This window comes from Podarcis bocagei (assembly GCF_964188305.1).
Source record: "Podarcis bocagei genome assembly, chromosome: 14".
NCBI lineage: Eukaryota > Metazoa > Chordata > Lepidosauria > Squamata > Lacertidae > Podarcis > Podarcis bocagei.
Genome location: NC_138139.1, coordinates 1,263,745 through 1,278,246, shown reverse-complemented (window position 1 = coordinate 1,278,246; position 14,502 = coordinate 1,263,745). Strand labels below are relative to the sequence as shown.

General features: G+C 45.3%; 1 long non-coding RNA gene across 1 annotated transcript; it reads right to left on the bottom strand.

The window, feature by feature from the left end:
• Nucleotides 1–2,187: 2,187 nt before the first annotated feature.
• LOC308572777 lies at nt 2,188–5,707 on the bottom strand. Its single transcript, XR_014001865.1, has 2 exons — nt 5,583–5,707; nt 2,188–2,349 (listed from the first exon to the last, which is right to left on the bottom strand). It is a non-coding gene; the product is annotated as an uncharacterized lncRNA (long non-coding RNA).
• Nucleotides 5,708–14,502: the final 8,795 nt, after the last annotated feature.

The window sequence follows — 14,502 nt, the reverse complement described above, 5'->3', positions numbered from 1 at the left end:
ATGATCCTGCAAACTACAGACCGATTAGTCTCCTCAACGTAATTGGAAAACTTTGCACAAGACACCTTCAGTGGAAATTCCACGACTGGATGGAACAATGAAATATACTGGCAGAGAAGCAAGCTGGCTTTAGGGAAGGTCAGTCCACTATTGACCAGTGCCTAGTACTCCATCATCTCGTTGAGAAGTACTCCTCTCGTAACACAACCTCCCTTTATGCTGCTTTTATAGATTTCAAAGCAGCATTTGATTCCATACCCAGAGCTAAACTGTGGAAAAAACTGGAGGCCACCTCAATAGATCAACATCTATTCCATTTAATTTGTATGTTAAATGAAGGGACCTCACAAAGTAAGCTGTAAGCCCCGGGGCCATCTCACCAATGCCGTTGAAACTGAGAAAGGTGTCAAGAAGGCTGCATACTGGCCCCACCCTGATTCAATTTCTACATCAACTCCATAGTGGGTCAACCCCATAGCACAAACTTTCACTCCCCAAAACTTGCTGGAAGACACATCTCTGTTCTGCTCTATGCAGACGATACAGCAATACTTTCAAGAACACATATTGGCCTCAAAAGAGCATTGAGAGCACTAACACAGTATTGCAAGGAGGACCAGCTAGAACTCAACTATCAGAAAACTAAAATCATGGCATTTACCAAAAGGCTTATGAGCCGCTCATGGAGCATAGATGGCCACAAGATTGAGCAGGTCTTCTGTTTCAAACACCTGGGGGTAGTGCTTCATTCTGCCAGCAGTAGGAAAGCCCATGGGGACTATGTTACTGAAATTGATCAGAGAAGCTCATCTGCAATCCTTAATTTTTTAAAAAACAAGAGGTGGTCACTATATACCTGCAGCACTCAAACTATCTGAAGCCAAGCCAATAGCACAACTTCTCTATGGTGCCCAGTTGGGCCCCTTCTCCAATTTTGCACCACTAGAACTTGTACAATCCAAATTTCTAAGATCAGCCCTTCAAGTCCCAAAATGTATCTCTAATGCCACTCTGAGACTAGAGACAGGCTTCACAAAAGTGGAGGCTAGAGTGTGGGTGACCATACTCAACTACTGGCTCAAACTATCTTTATTTCCCCTTGGCCTTGCCCCACTAACTATGAGTGGTGATTTTCAATCCACATGGAAACAGGCGGTGGCAACTAAAATCTCATCCCTAGGTCTTCTACTCAGCATGGGATACAATCAGGCCAAAGCATTCATGAAACAGCATGTAGCAGACACAGAGAGCCAATTGGATCTAGCTAGGACCCCAACTTTTATTGCCAATGAATCCACCAGGTACTCTGCCCCCCCCCCATGGCATATTGAACTAAACTCGAAGTCCCTTAGCACCGGAGGACTTTTACCCTGGCACGAGGTCATGCCCTCCCCTCGGCTGTCATTGAAGGTTGATATAGGAAGATTGCTTTCTCAGAGAGACAATGCCTCTGTGACTCTGGACAATAGAGCATGTGCTTCTCCAGTGCCTGTATTATAGGGACATTTGTATCAGCCTCCTCTCCCAACTGCTCCATAAGGACCCAGGGCGCACAGGACAATTCTACACCTCCCTGCTGCTTTTAGATACCAACCCTGCTACAACATACCATGTTGCCAGTGCTCAAAATTTGTCGGATGATGACCTGTGCCACAAACTAGACTTAATGAACACTCACATCAGAGTGCTCTCTAAATTGATAGTTATAGTCTTTTATATACTAATCTTTTATGTTCTTCTACATCCGTGTAATGCTCCTAACCCTTCTTTTAGATTCTTTTTAGATTCTTATAGTCTTTTATATATACAGTACCTTCTCTTTTAAATACTTTTTAGCTTTCCAAAACATTTTACAGATTCTAAATGATTGTACCCAACCCTACTTATGCTGGTCTATGACCGTAATATTTGAAGAAGATGATGATGATGGTGATGGTGATGATGCTCACCATGGTCATGTAATTTCCGAACATCTGTACTGTTTCACTTTTCTCCTTTAGAACGTATACAACACTGTCCCTTGAGAAAGCATCCAGAAAAATTAGTATGGACTTATTCTTCCCTAGGGAGGGAACATTAAGTGTACAGCAGGGTAGGCTACGTGTGTCACTCTGATGCTTCACTGTTCAGTACACAGACGGGGGAGAGGCTAAACACTCTTCTCAGTGAAGCAACTTACACACTTGGTTGTGACTGGTGCATTTTGGTTTACCTTCCTGTTGCAAGCTCATTGCATTGCAGTTCCACCATGGCTTTGATGTCTATGTGACCAAACTTTCTGTGCCAGAGTTTGAGGGAAGTCTGTTCCTTGCTTCTGGCACATGTGTGCCACGTTTGCATTCTCGAGTTCTGAAAGATTATAGATACCATTAAACAAATATGCTTCAGCATACAATTTGCCACCTTTGGTTACTTGGCATTTACCATTTCCAAACTGTATAAGAATACTTTTTCTGTCCAAGGTGGACACACTGATCATGTTGCAATTCAATTGTGGGACATATAGGACCTGTTTCACATGGTTCTCTTTCAACTGATGGCTAAGTTTGCAGTTTAGGTTCCTGAACCTATACCACATTTCTTTATGGTTTCACCATTTGCAATTTGAATACTGTCAACCACTGATGGGGTAATACTGACAACGCCTCCAAAGAAATCTTCATCATAACTCATATGCAAAGAACATCCAGAATTACTGAAGCATTTGTTTGATTTTGCATCACAATTGTTTATATTTAGATTCTTCTCATGCAAAAGAAAATTGCTTTCTTGTTCATTGTTGAGAGCCAGTATGGAGTAGTGGTTAAGAGAGGTAGACTCGTAATCTGGGGAACTGGGTTCGCATCTCCGCACCTTCACATGCAGCTGCTGGGTGACCTTGGGCTAGTCAAACTTCTGTGAAGTCTCTCTGCCTCACTCACCTCACAGAGTGTTTGTTGTAGGGGAGGAAGGGAAAGGAGAATGTTAGCTGCTTTGAGACTCCTTCGGGTAGTGATAAAGCGGGATATCAAATCCAAACTCCTCTTCTTGTTGTGGTTCCCATTATTTTGATTTGGTGCTTAAATGAAAGGGATTTTGCTGGTTTGGGGGCTTCACAAAACTTGAATATGTGTCCCTCTTTGTTACTTCAGAAACAGCAACTCTTTTGGATGGAGCCTTGGTTCTCCTCTAAGATCACAACACATAGCTGGAATCACTGGGTTTTCCATTCCTGGCTGCAGAGATTTCACTTCTCTCTGCACACTCCTCTCCCAGATGGCCAATTACATCCGTTAGGGTTAACTGTGGTTCACCATCCAAGAGAGTGGCAAATATCTCATATTTTTATCCTAGTGACCCCAAAAAGTAGCAAACTTTCAGTCCACCATCCAGTTTAAAAGTTCCAGCTTCTCAGTGATAGCTAGGAACTCTGTCATGTGGTTGTTAACAGTCTTTCTTGCGTTCAAACTTTAATTTAAACAAATCTCTCATCCAAGCACAATATGAAAGCTTGCTTGTCAATCCAAAAGCCTTTAGTAAATTTGTAATAATCTCAGTAGTTGTGTCACATATGTTAGTGTGAACCAATTGGGTGTCTGAAAGACTAACCAAAATAATTGTGACTGCTAGGTCATTTTGCTATTCCCATCTCCTTAATGAGGCTGCAACTTCCCTGGGTTTTTCTTTCTTAGTACAGAGTTTGCCAAAATTTAGAATCAGTAGATCAAGAGCTGATAGTTAATTTTCTTTCTTAGTACCAAGTTTGCCAAAATTTAGAATCAGTTGATCAAGAGCTGAGAGTTAATTTTCATGGTGTAATTGAGATTGCATTACGGTGAGTTCTTTCATGGAACAAGTAGTCATAGGATGCTCTATGATGTGGCTGGGATCCCAGTTCCCATTAGCCGCAGACAGCATGCCCAGTGTTCACAACATAAAAATACAAAATGAGAACACAAAATGCATAATAAAATGAAAAACAAATAACCTCCCTACACACACACGTGTGTTTTTTTTAAAGGCCACGGAATGTCAATCAACCAAAGGCCTGGTTACAGAGAAACGTTTTTGCCTGCCATGTAACGATATGTAAAGAAGCTGCCAGTGAGAGAGCATTCCACAGATGGGGAGTCACTGCAGAAAAGGCCCCGTTCTCATGTTGCCACCCTCTGGACCTTTCAATGAGAAGGCACACAAAGCATGGCCTCAGAAGATGCTTGCAGGGTTCATATGCAGGGAGGCTGTCCTTGAGGTATTGCAGTCCTGAGACATTTAAAGCTTTATACGTTAAAACCATCACTTGGAATTGGGCCCAGAAACTAATTGGTAGCCAGTGCAGTCAGACCAGGATCAGTGTAAGATGCCCAAACTGGCTTGCCCCAGTGAGCAACCTGGCTGCCAAATTCTGCACAAGCTGAATTTTCCAAACCATCTTCAGAGGCAGCCCTACGTATAGCATTCAGAGTGCAAGCATCCCATCCAGCATATCTGTACTTCCACAATGCCCTGATTCTGGATTTCCTGTGTTGAACATGTCTTTGGGGTAGATGGCTTACAAGGCACCGTCCAACTCCCTGAATCTGACCCCATCAGCAAACACAGGTCACTGTTGACCCACTCTTCCCTTCAAAGGCATGCACAAAGAGAAGAAAGGAGGCTCCACAGTGTAAGCCAGAAGAACGTCTGAATGTGTTTGGCCCCAGGCAAGTTTGTATAGGATGTCATCCTTCAACCTTTGCAGCCCTAAAGTTCCATCAGCCCAAGTTCCTATTGCCAAGAGTCGGGGGGTGGAAGCTGTAGTCCAATAACTGCCTTGTAGTATGACAATACAATTCCTCTCGTGTTTTTTGCTCACTTTCAGCATACCATTGTGGATATAATCCTTCTGGATAAACAAAAAAATTCCCAAGAAGGATTGTATTGACTGCTTTTTATGCACTGAACTCCCATGTGGGTTTGAAGGGGGGAAAGCTGCATATTCAGCCCCAAACTAGACAGCAGATCCCATTTTGTTCAGTTGCAGAAGGAAGGAAGGAAGGAAGGAAGGAAGGAAGGAAGGAAGGAAGGAAGGAAGGAAGGAAGGAAGGAAGGAAGGAAGGAAGGAAGGAAGGAAGATGCCTACTTGGACAAGGTAGAAGTTACCTCCATCACTCTGGTCACATTTGACTTTTTTTAAGGGAAAGGGTTGTAGCCCAGGGGTGGGCAACTTCTTGGCATGCAGAAGGTGACAGACCTGGTTACTGGCCTCTGCAGGTAAGGCTTAGAGAGTCCCCTGGTCTGCAACCCTGCAGAGCCACTGCCTGCCATTGTGTGCAGTAATGAGCTAGGCAGGCCACTGGCAGGGCTGGCTCCTATGACCATTGGTCTCACTCACTATAAGGCAGCTCCCTAAGTTTCTAAGGGTGTTTTGCAATGTAGTCTTTAAAAGGCCGAAAAGGAAAATTTGTCCTTGGCATGACTACAGCCTTTCAGATACTTTCATCTGAAACTGTGTGATTGGAGTTGAATTATATCATATTTCCTCTTGTATATGTGTCTGGAGAGGGAGGGAGGGAGGGAGGGAGAGAGGGGCACATAAACACAGTTTGGGGAAAGAAAAATACCTGAATCAGGAGGAAGATTGAGCCAGCCCCTAGAGACACACAGGTGCCTTCATCATCTGCATCTCACAATGTTGGAGATTATTTTGCCGTAGCTGTGAGATATACTTCTAATATTTCCATTTGTGATCCTGCAAACCAAAACTACAAGACCCTCAACAAGCAGCAGGAGGTGAAGGAAGAATCCATGGTTCAGTGCTGCCCCCTAGTGTGACATTTGGTGTTCACCTGGTTCTTTCCGGCTTTGCATCTATTGTTATTTACCGGTTGTTCATCCAAGCCGAACATCCACAGGCTGAACACCATATTTAGACTGAAAGTCAGTTTTAAAAAAACCCAACAACAGTGGAGTTCAGCTTCCAGAAAATCAAGACAGCTGTGCTGCTCTTTTTGAATGATGCTTCCACTTCCAGCTGGCAGACCTGCAAGCAGAGCTGAAGGTCGTTTTTCAGCCCAAGGGTCACATATCCCTGGCACAACACTTTGGGGGTGACATTCCAGTGGAGCCACAGACAAAGTGGGCAGGAAAATGACTGTGACTCTTTCCTTTTTACATATAGCCATTTCCCACTCCGGCTTTCCAAGGACTGGGGCAAGAAGCCGCCTGCTGATGGTGCCAACTGTAGCAACTTAGACCGTCAACATTTTAACTGGGGATCTTCAAAAGGCAAGAAATACTAGAGACAATGTAGGCACAGACTCAGCAGGCACAGGCAACAGAGAATGAAGGTAGCTCAAGATCTGCCTCCTAGACACAAAGCGCTGCCAGCCTCCTCTGTCAAGCAGGGGTCAAGGGCTCAGTGTGATACTTTTAATTAGTCTAGAAGCAAGAGATAATTCAAGCATTTGGAGGTGCATCAACGTCCGTGCTTTTCCAATGTATCATTGTCAGATATCTGTAGTTATATTTTCTTCCGCTGATTAGACTAACATTCTGCAAGCAAAGCCCTGGGGGCCTCAGAACAGCCTGGTCTTCCTCTGAGTTGACCAGAAGCACGTCCACTTCTCTCTTTTTTATATAATAATTTTTATTAAGTTTTCCATTTTAACAATCCAATCAAATCACATTAAATATTCCAAATTATACAAATATATATCATAAAGTCCAAATATTTTGCCAAATTATACATTTTTGTTGGGGCTTCCCATGCTTCAAGTTCAGTGGGGTCCAATCATCTTATGTTTCTACTGCCTTGAGTTTCCAAAAGTTCCTTCTTTGAGTCCTCCTGTTGTTATCCTTCTTTAGAGGCACGTCCATTTCTCAGCATAACTTCCCTTACGAGCAGGGATGGTAAACCTGTCCATTTCGTTTCTTTCTCAGTTTCCCCTTTTGCCAAACTGAAGTTCCATTTTCCACATTGTCACATCAGTTTACAATTTCTTTTTCTTTAAAAAAATCATCATGAAAATTCATCAGCACTTTAGTATGATGCTCTCCTAATATACACATTTTTCTAGGCAATCTTGTCTAATATATTTCCTTGATGTAACACATTTTTGTCTGTGATTTTCCATAGTACATGCATTCTATGCACATTTTACGCCAGTATGTGTCCCTCCCTTTTTAGACATTACTTGGTTGAATCACCTTTGGCTCCATCATTTTTGTTTCCTGTTCTCAGGGCCAAAGCAGGAGAGGGCTATGGATGGCTGCTGACCTCAGTGGCTGCCTCTGCTCTTGTGTTCAGGCCTTCCTTGCCAGTTTCCCTTGGGGGCACCTGGTTGGCCACTGTGGGAACAGGAGGCTGGATTAGAGGGGCCATTGGCCTGATCCAGCTAAAGGCTCTTCTTAGGTTCTCATGCACTCAGACACTGGACGACAATCCTGGGAGTAGAAGTGAGGGAGAAATTCAATTCAGTTTGCATTTAAAGTTGAGCCCAGCTAATTCACACTTTCTGAAACAATGTAAGAATCAACATACTGCCATCCTTTGAAATTCACACTTCCTTGAATTTTGTTGTACGGCTCTCCAAGCCAGCAGCCTCAGGTTTCATGCCCTCCTGTCCCTTGAACCAGACTCTGGAGCTCTGCAGAATAAAAAACGTAAGGCTCATGCTGCTTAAAAGCCTTGCCAATTTAAGTTCAATAGCCATTAAAACTGAAAGATAACAAAATGCATTAAAGAGAATTAATCTACTGCAGCCAGCAGGGATAGTGATCCATATAAGTACTTTAATTTTTAAACAACAAAAACGTGTTCATGGCCAGCCTATAATTCATGCATCAATGATGTTTTATTGATTATTCTGCATTTGCAATTCTTTAATTTGGAAGTGGATTGTCTGTGGCTCTTTTGCTCCAGATTCCAATGCATTTGGTTTTGAGGAGCCCATTCTATTCAGTCAATTAATCTCACTGCACATGCTGTAGCCAAAATGATGCACTTTCCAGTCCCATTGATTTAAATAGAAACATTGTTGTTCTGATATCTGGCAATATCTGGGCAGTGGAAGCCTTTTGGGGGAAACGGGAGGAAGGGCAAGAAGTCACTTTGAGCACTTGCAGGGCATATCCTGCCCATCAGTGGGTGGTGTCAGCTCACCTTGCTTAGATGTAGCTCTCTTCACTTCCAGCTGACACCCCACCTAGGGCATGGTATCAGATTAAAGGGAAGTGCATCTTCATGCAGTGCATAGTTAAACTATGGGACTCCCTTCTGCAGGAGGCTGTGGTGGGTACCAAGCTAGACAACTTTAAAAGGGGACTAGACAAATTCATGGAGGATAAGGCTATGGATGCTAACTAGCCACACTGGCTATGTTCGAATGGTGGAGGCAGCAATGCTTCTGAACACTAGTTGCTGGAAACCACAGGAAGGGAACCTTCTCTTACGCTTGGGTCTTGTTTGCTGGCACGCAGCTGCTTGACCACTGGTTGGTCACTGGCGTGGTGCCCTGGTTGTATAAAACCCTCCCCTTGGAGATACTGTTGGTGTGAAAGGTACATTCCATAGGAGCCAACTCCAGGGGGCCCTGGGTACATGGGCACTCACAATAATATAATTGTGGGAGCTGGGCACCCACAAAGTCAATGAGGAAAGCCAGAGAGATGCAGCCAGCCAGCCTCTGTGGTGCTGCCTCCGAGAGAGAAGCAGTTCAGCTCCACCCTCCACAGCCAGAAAAGGGTGCCTCACTGACTGCAGAAGGAGGAGGAAGAGGAGCCCCTCCCAAAATGTGATGCAACATTGCACGCTGTGTGTGTGACATCACACACACTACATGCAGGTGGTGGGCACCCACAATCCTGAGAGTGAGATGATGCCCCTGGTACTTTCTTTAACTCATGGAAACATTGATGCACATTGAATCACAATTTTCAGGTCTGCAAATACATATTCATCAGAAAGCATCTGAATGACCACTGCTGGAGACAAAGTGTTGTGTTAAAAGCATCTAGTGAGGTTATTTTTTGGCTCCTATGGATGGTTTTGAATAGATTCCTTGAATTAATGATGCACGCTGGATCAGAGCTTTCGGATCTAAAAACCATGGATACATTTTTCTTTAAGATGTGATGGTTACAGAGCAATCTCATACTTGGCACCCCTGAGTGCCTGCATTCAGTGGCGTAGCGTGGGGGTGCAGGGGGGGCCGGCCGCACCGGGCGCAACATCTGGGGGGGCACGCTCGCACTCGCAGCTCTCTGCCCCTACCTGGCTCACTCACTCTCTCTCACTGCAGTGCTGGCTGTGCGAATCCGATCCGAGCCGCCGGGTCGCCACCCACTGTGGAGGGGGTGGGTGCCAGGCGTGCGGTGCGGAGAGAGATCGAGGGACTATCTGGGGGAGGGACAGTGCAGCGGCCGCCCAGCGCAGCGCTGAGCGTGGGAGAGAACCACACCAGACCAGACCAGGCAGCAGCAAGAAGAAGCTGGCAGCGGCGGCAGGTTAGGGGTTAGGGGGCGCAAATTACTTGCCTTGCCCCAGGTTAGGGGGCGCAAATTACTTGCCTTGCCCAGGGTGCTGACAACCCATGCTACGCCACTGCCTGCATTTGATGCTGTCTGTGTCAGCTGTGGCTTCAGGGTGTCAGGAAGAAAGGGAGCAGCCAGCAGGTTTGCTCTCTCTTGTAAGAGGAAAATGTAGCGGACAGGAAACACTTTCAGCATGCAGCAGACCAACTTGAAATATCAAGGAGGTTTGATTTTGTTTCTTTTTCTTTTAATTAACAGTTCTGTCTTGCTTTGGGGAGGGGTGGATAGCAGCTGCCTGTGAAGCAGAAGCACCCCTTGGCATTGATGTTGATGTGTCTGAGTCATTGGCAGTGAACTGTATGCAAGCTCTGAGAGTTCTTGGTTCCTCAGAAATGGCTGCATTGTAAGGCCGAAGAGACTTTGAAGATATTATTTCCAAGCTGCTTTGTACTTGGTCAAACTATTTATCTATGTCAGGCATGGGGAACATTTGGCTGGTGGGAGTTGTAGTTCAGCAACATCCAGAAGGCCTCTGCAGCCTCGGCTTCTCTGCTCTGACTGCGAGTGGCATCTCCTACCTGCTTCTCTTTAATCGGAGAGGTCAGGGGTTGAGCCATGGACCTTCTGCATTCTCCTGCTTTTACAACTGCAAATATATCAGACGCAGGTCAGCAAGCAAGTAGCAAGAGTTTCTCAGAGAAGCTAACTCTTTATTCAAAGAAACGGCATACAACTCAGCAATACATCCCAGCAAGTTTTGCCCCAGTAGAGCAGTTGCCAGGACTGAGGTTCTCCACCTTCACCCACCTCCAAGCCTCCTACTTTGCCAGAAGTTTCCCAAGCAGTCTCAAACTGCAACGGGGCATCTCCAATCTCTGTTCCACTCTGTGCATCACTCTGTGTGTCCTTGGAGACAAGTGGGGAGGGGAGCTTGTCACAGTAGGACAATCTGTGTTCTTCTGCAGCCTTTGCCCCACCCCCACCTCTGCTTCAGCCTCTGAGTCAGAACTGCTCTCTGTCACAGGCTCTCCTTGCTCACCAAATCCTGTTGCCCCTTCAGCCTCCAACAACTCCTTCCACTCTTCTCCCTCTGCCCTCTCCCTGGTGTCCCACCACCAGTCCCCTGGCTCTGAGCCTTCCTTCTCTGGGCATGAGGGAGAGATTTAATTCGGTTCACATTTAAAGGCGGAATTGCATACAAACACTTGCATATTATGAGGGGTAGTTCAGTTGGTAGAGCATGAAACTCTAAATCTCAGGGTCATAGGTTTAATCCTCACATTGGGCAAAAGATTCCTGCATTGCAGGGGGTTGGGCTAGATGACCCTTGTGGCCCTTTCCAACTCTATAATTCTTTGGTTCCATGAGCCTGTACTTCTATTAATTTTGCAGTGCAATTCTCCAACCCAACAATATGTTCAAAGATGCATATATAAGGGAGAAATATGTATATTTGAATCGAAACAGACAAGAGTGTCTTATATTAGGAGAATTTCTTGCCTAAAAAAATGTGTATCTTAGGCACAACTGGATACAAAAATGTGCATATTTTAATTGTGTACGAAACTGCTGGCAAATTGTCATGAGGATTTTTAAAAAGAAAAATACAATGATGTGCAAATAAGGCAAATGGAAAAATGTGAAACAGAAAGAAACTGAAATTGACAGATTTCTTAGCTATGTCAACCAGTCAAAGGTTTGCTTTATATATTTATTTCCATTGCATTTCATATCTTGCCTTTCTCCTGAGGAGCTCAGAGAAGTGGACGTGGTTCTCCCCCTGCCCTCCTAGCTCAGCAGGAGAGCACTTGCTTTGCCCACATCAAGTCCTGGGTTCCATCCCCAGGGACATCTCCAGGTAGGGCTAGGGGGCTTCCCTGTCTGAAAACCTGGAGAACGGCTGCCAGCCAGTGTTGTCAATACTGAGCCATGTGGACCAGTGGCCTGAGCCATACAAAGCAGCGTTCTGTGTCCTCATGTCAGTGACTGGCACAGCATCACTCCATGGGCTTCATAGCCGAGTGGGGATTGAACTGTGGTCCTCCAGCTCCTTGTTTGACACATACAGCACACTGGCCTTTTAACTTTCCTCACTTTGCTTAAGACTGTATGGCGCATTCCCTGACCGCTACTCTTCTGCATGGGCGATTTTTAGGCAGAGTTTGGGTGGCCATCTCTCATGGATGCTTTAGTTGAGATACCTGCATTTCAGGGAGTTGGACTAGATGACCCTCGGGGTCCCTTCCAACTCTACGATTCTATGATAGTCCAAGAGCCCCATTGCACCAATACCTGGCAGAGTTTAAAGGTTGCTCTAAAAGGGAAGCCAAGAAAAAAAACATGAATAAGAAGTTATATTTAATAACTAAAAGGGAAGCCAACACAACAGCTGCCTTAGTGAAAGCTTCTCACGTAGCAGCTGATTCTCATTGTTGGTAATGTACAGTGGTACCTCAGTGGATCGTGAAGCTGAGGCTCCAATACTTTGGCCACCTCATGAGAAGAGAAGACTCCCTGGAAAAGACCCTAATGTTGGGAAAGATGGAGGGCTCAAGGAGAAGGGGACAACAGAGGACAAGATGGTTAGACAGCGTTCTTGAAGCTACAAACATGAGTCTGACCAAACTGCAGGAGGCAGTGGAAGATAGGAGTGCCTGGCATGCTCTGGTCCATGGGGTCACGAGGAGTCGGACACGACTAAACGACTAAACAACAACAACCACCACTGTACTTGCATTTTGCAACATGCAACAATGTTCCGCAAGAAGAATGCCACTAAGTGACTTTAACTTACGGGAGCTTTACATTGGATACAGCCTTTACATTTTTAAAATGCACTTATTGTCAAAGCCACTTAAGGGGCACTCCACCTTGATGAAAGAGGCCGGGCCTGCTCTAGCTGGTGCAGCAGTGGCTAAGAAACAGAGCTGCAGACCAAGAAGTTATCCATTCAAATCCTGCCTCTTCCATTAACTCACCTCTTGATCTTATGCAAGCTGAAGACTCTCAGCCCCACCCCACCCCCACCCCCAATGAGGAGGCTGTAATACTCTGCTGAAAGAATTAGTAGTAGCAGCAGCCGTGGTAGTATTTTATTTACCAGTATTTTATTTATGAAGCATTTCCAATGAAGCATCTTGAAATGATTTCACAATACAATAAAAATATCCATAAAACAACTGCATATATAAATGCACACACAAATCCATTATGCAGTAGATACATTACTATAAGATAATGTATGTGAAACGCTGAATATTCAGAGTTATATAAATTTGGAATATTATTACAGTGGTACCTCATTCTAGAGGTCTGTTCTTAACCTGAAACTGTTCTTAACCTGAAGCACCACTTTAGCTAATGGGGCCTCCTGCTACTGCCACACTGCTGAAGCACAATTTCTGTTCTCATCCTGAAGCAAAGTTCTTAACCTGAGGTACTATTTCTGGGTTAGCGGAGTCTGTAACCTGAAGCCTTTGTAACCTGAAGCATCTGTAACCCGAGGTACCACTGTACTCTTAACACATTCACAGCACAATCCTATGCATATTTATTGAGAAGTAAGCCAAGGGGACTTACTCCCAGGTAAGCATGAAGAGCCCCTCTTACCTAACCCCACTTAACTGGAATTAAGTGCCACTGAATTACCATAATACTTCTGAGCAGACATGGTTAGGGTTGCAATGTCAATAAAGGTAAATGCATGGTTAGACAGAAGGAACTGCTCACTCTCAAGCAGAGGAATGCAGGATTGCTTGCAGACCTGAGGCAGTGCACTGACTGGTAAAAATGCACAGGATCCGCCCGCGGGGAGGTGATTAAACACTTTTACAAAGCTTCCCCAATGCCAGAATCAAATGTTTGGCATCCAGTTGACATCTATGCCAGGTGCATTTCACTTCAAAATGACAAGAAGGATTTGCAGGGGAGACGCGGTGAGCAAGGTGGGTGCTTAGTCCTTCCCCTCCTGGCCACTATTGCCCTGAAGTCCCAGAGGGAGGAGCACACCTCAGGAATATTGCAAGGGCAGCAGGAGGGAAATGGTCCAATACCCCTTGGCAGGGGAGAGGAGCACCTGGGATTTCCAGATGTGCAGAAATCAGAATATTATTCCCATGGGAAAGGAAAGGAAAGCTTAGCTTTCTAGCAAGAGTGAGGGTGGCATCTAGTGGTCCAGAAATAAAATCCACCTCGCCATCTCCAGGTAGCCTTTTGGATAGTTGCTTTGAAGAAGCATTCCATTTTTAAAAATCATGTCAGTATATTATCCAAATGAGTAATATAATAAAGAAATCAGGTTTTGTTTCTCTGAAAAAGGTTCTTTAGCCTTCAGGCAGAATACAGCTTGTGAAAAAGAACTAGCAGAAGCTGTGAAATGGAGCCTTATAGGAGGATTTTGCCACTCACTGATGTTCTTGTTGGAGGTGAACTGTTATCCCTTTGCTTTCACAGCTTTTCCTACTACTGGGAGGGGAAAGAGCAATCTTCAGGCAAAAATTATGCTTCTGCATAATTGCATAACGAACTTCTGCAAATATAAGGCAGAACCTAGGGAACCTCAATCCTGGGGACCAAATGTACTCTCCCCCCCCCCAGCCTCTCTATTGGCCGATCCAAACCTCTGCTTGTCTCACCGCTTTCACCCAGGGAAACCTGCTCTTTGGGGCTGAAGAGTGGGTTTTTCCTGGGAAAGTGGCGGGACAAGCGGAAAACCACTTGGACCCAGTGGCTAGGAAGGGGGATGCAGGCCACCCCAGGTGTCATCACTGAGGAGGGTGACAAAAAATAGCCCCGGCACCCACCGCACGCCCCTTCCTAAGCCACTGCAGGCGCACTCTCCCCTCGCGTGATTTCCAGAAACCAGAAGCATTGCTGCCTCCAACTTTGCAGGCAGAGCACAGCCTTTCTGGCTAGTAGCCTCCTCTCCTCCATGAATCTGCCTAAGCTGCCTCCTCCTCTCCGTCTCCCTCGCCTGCTCACTTTGGCACAGTAAGTCTCTGCGGAGGAAAA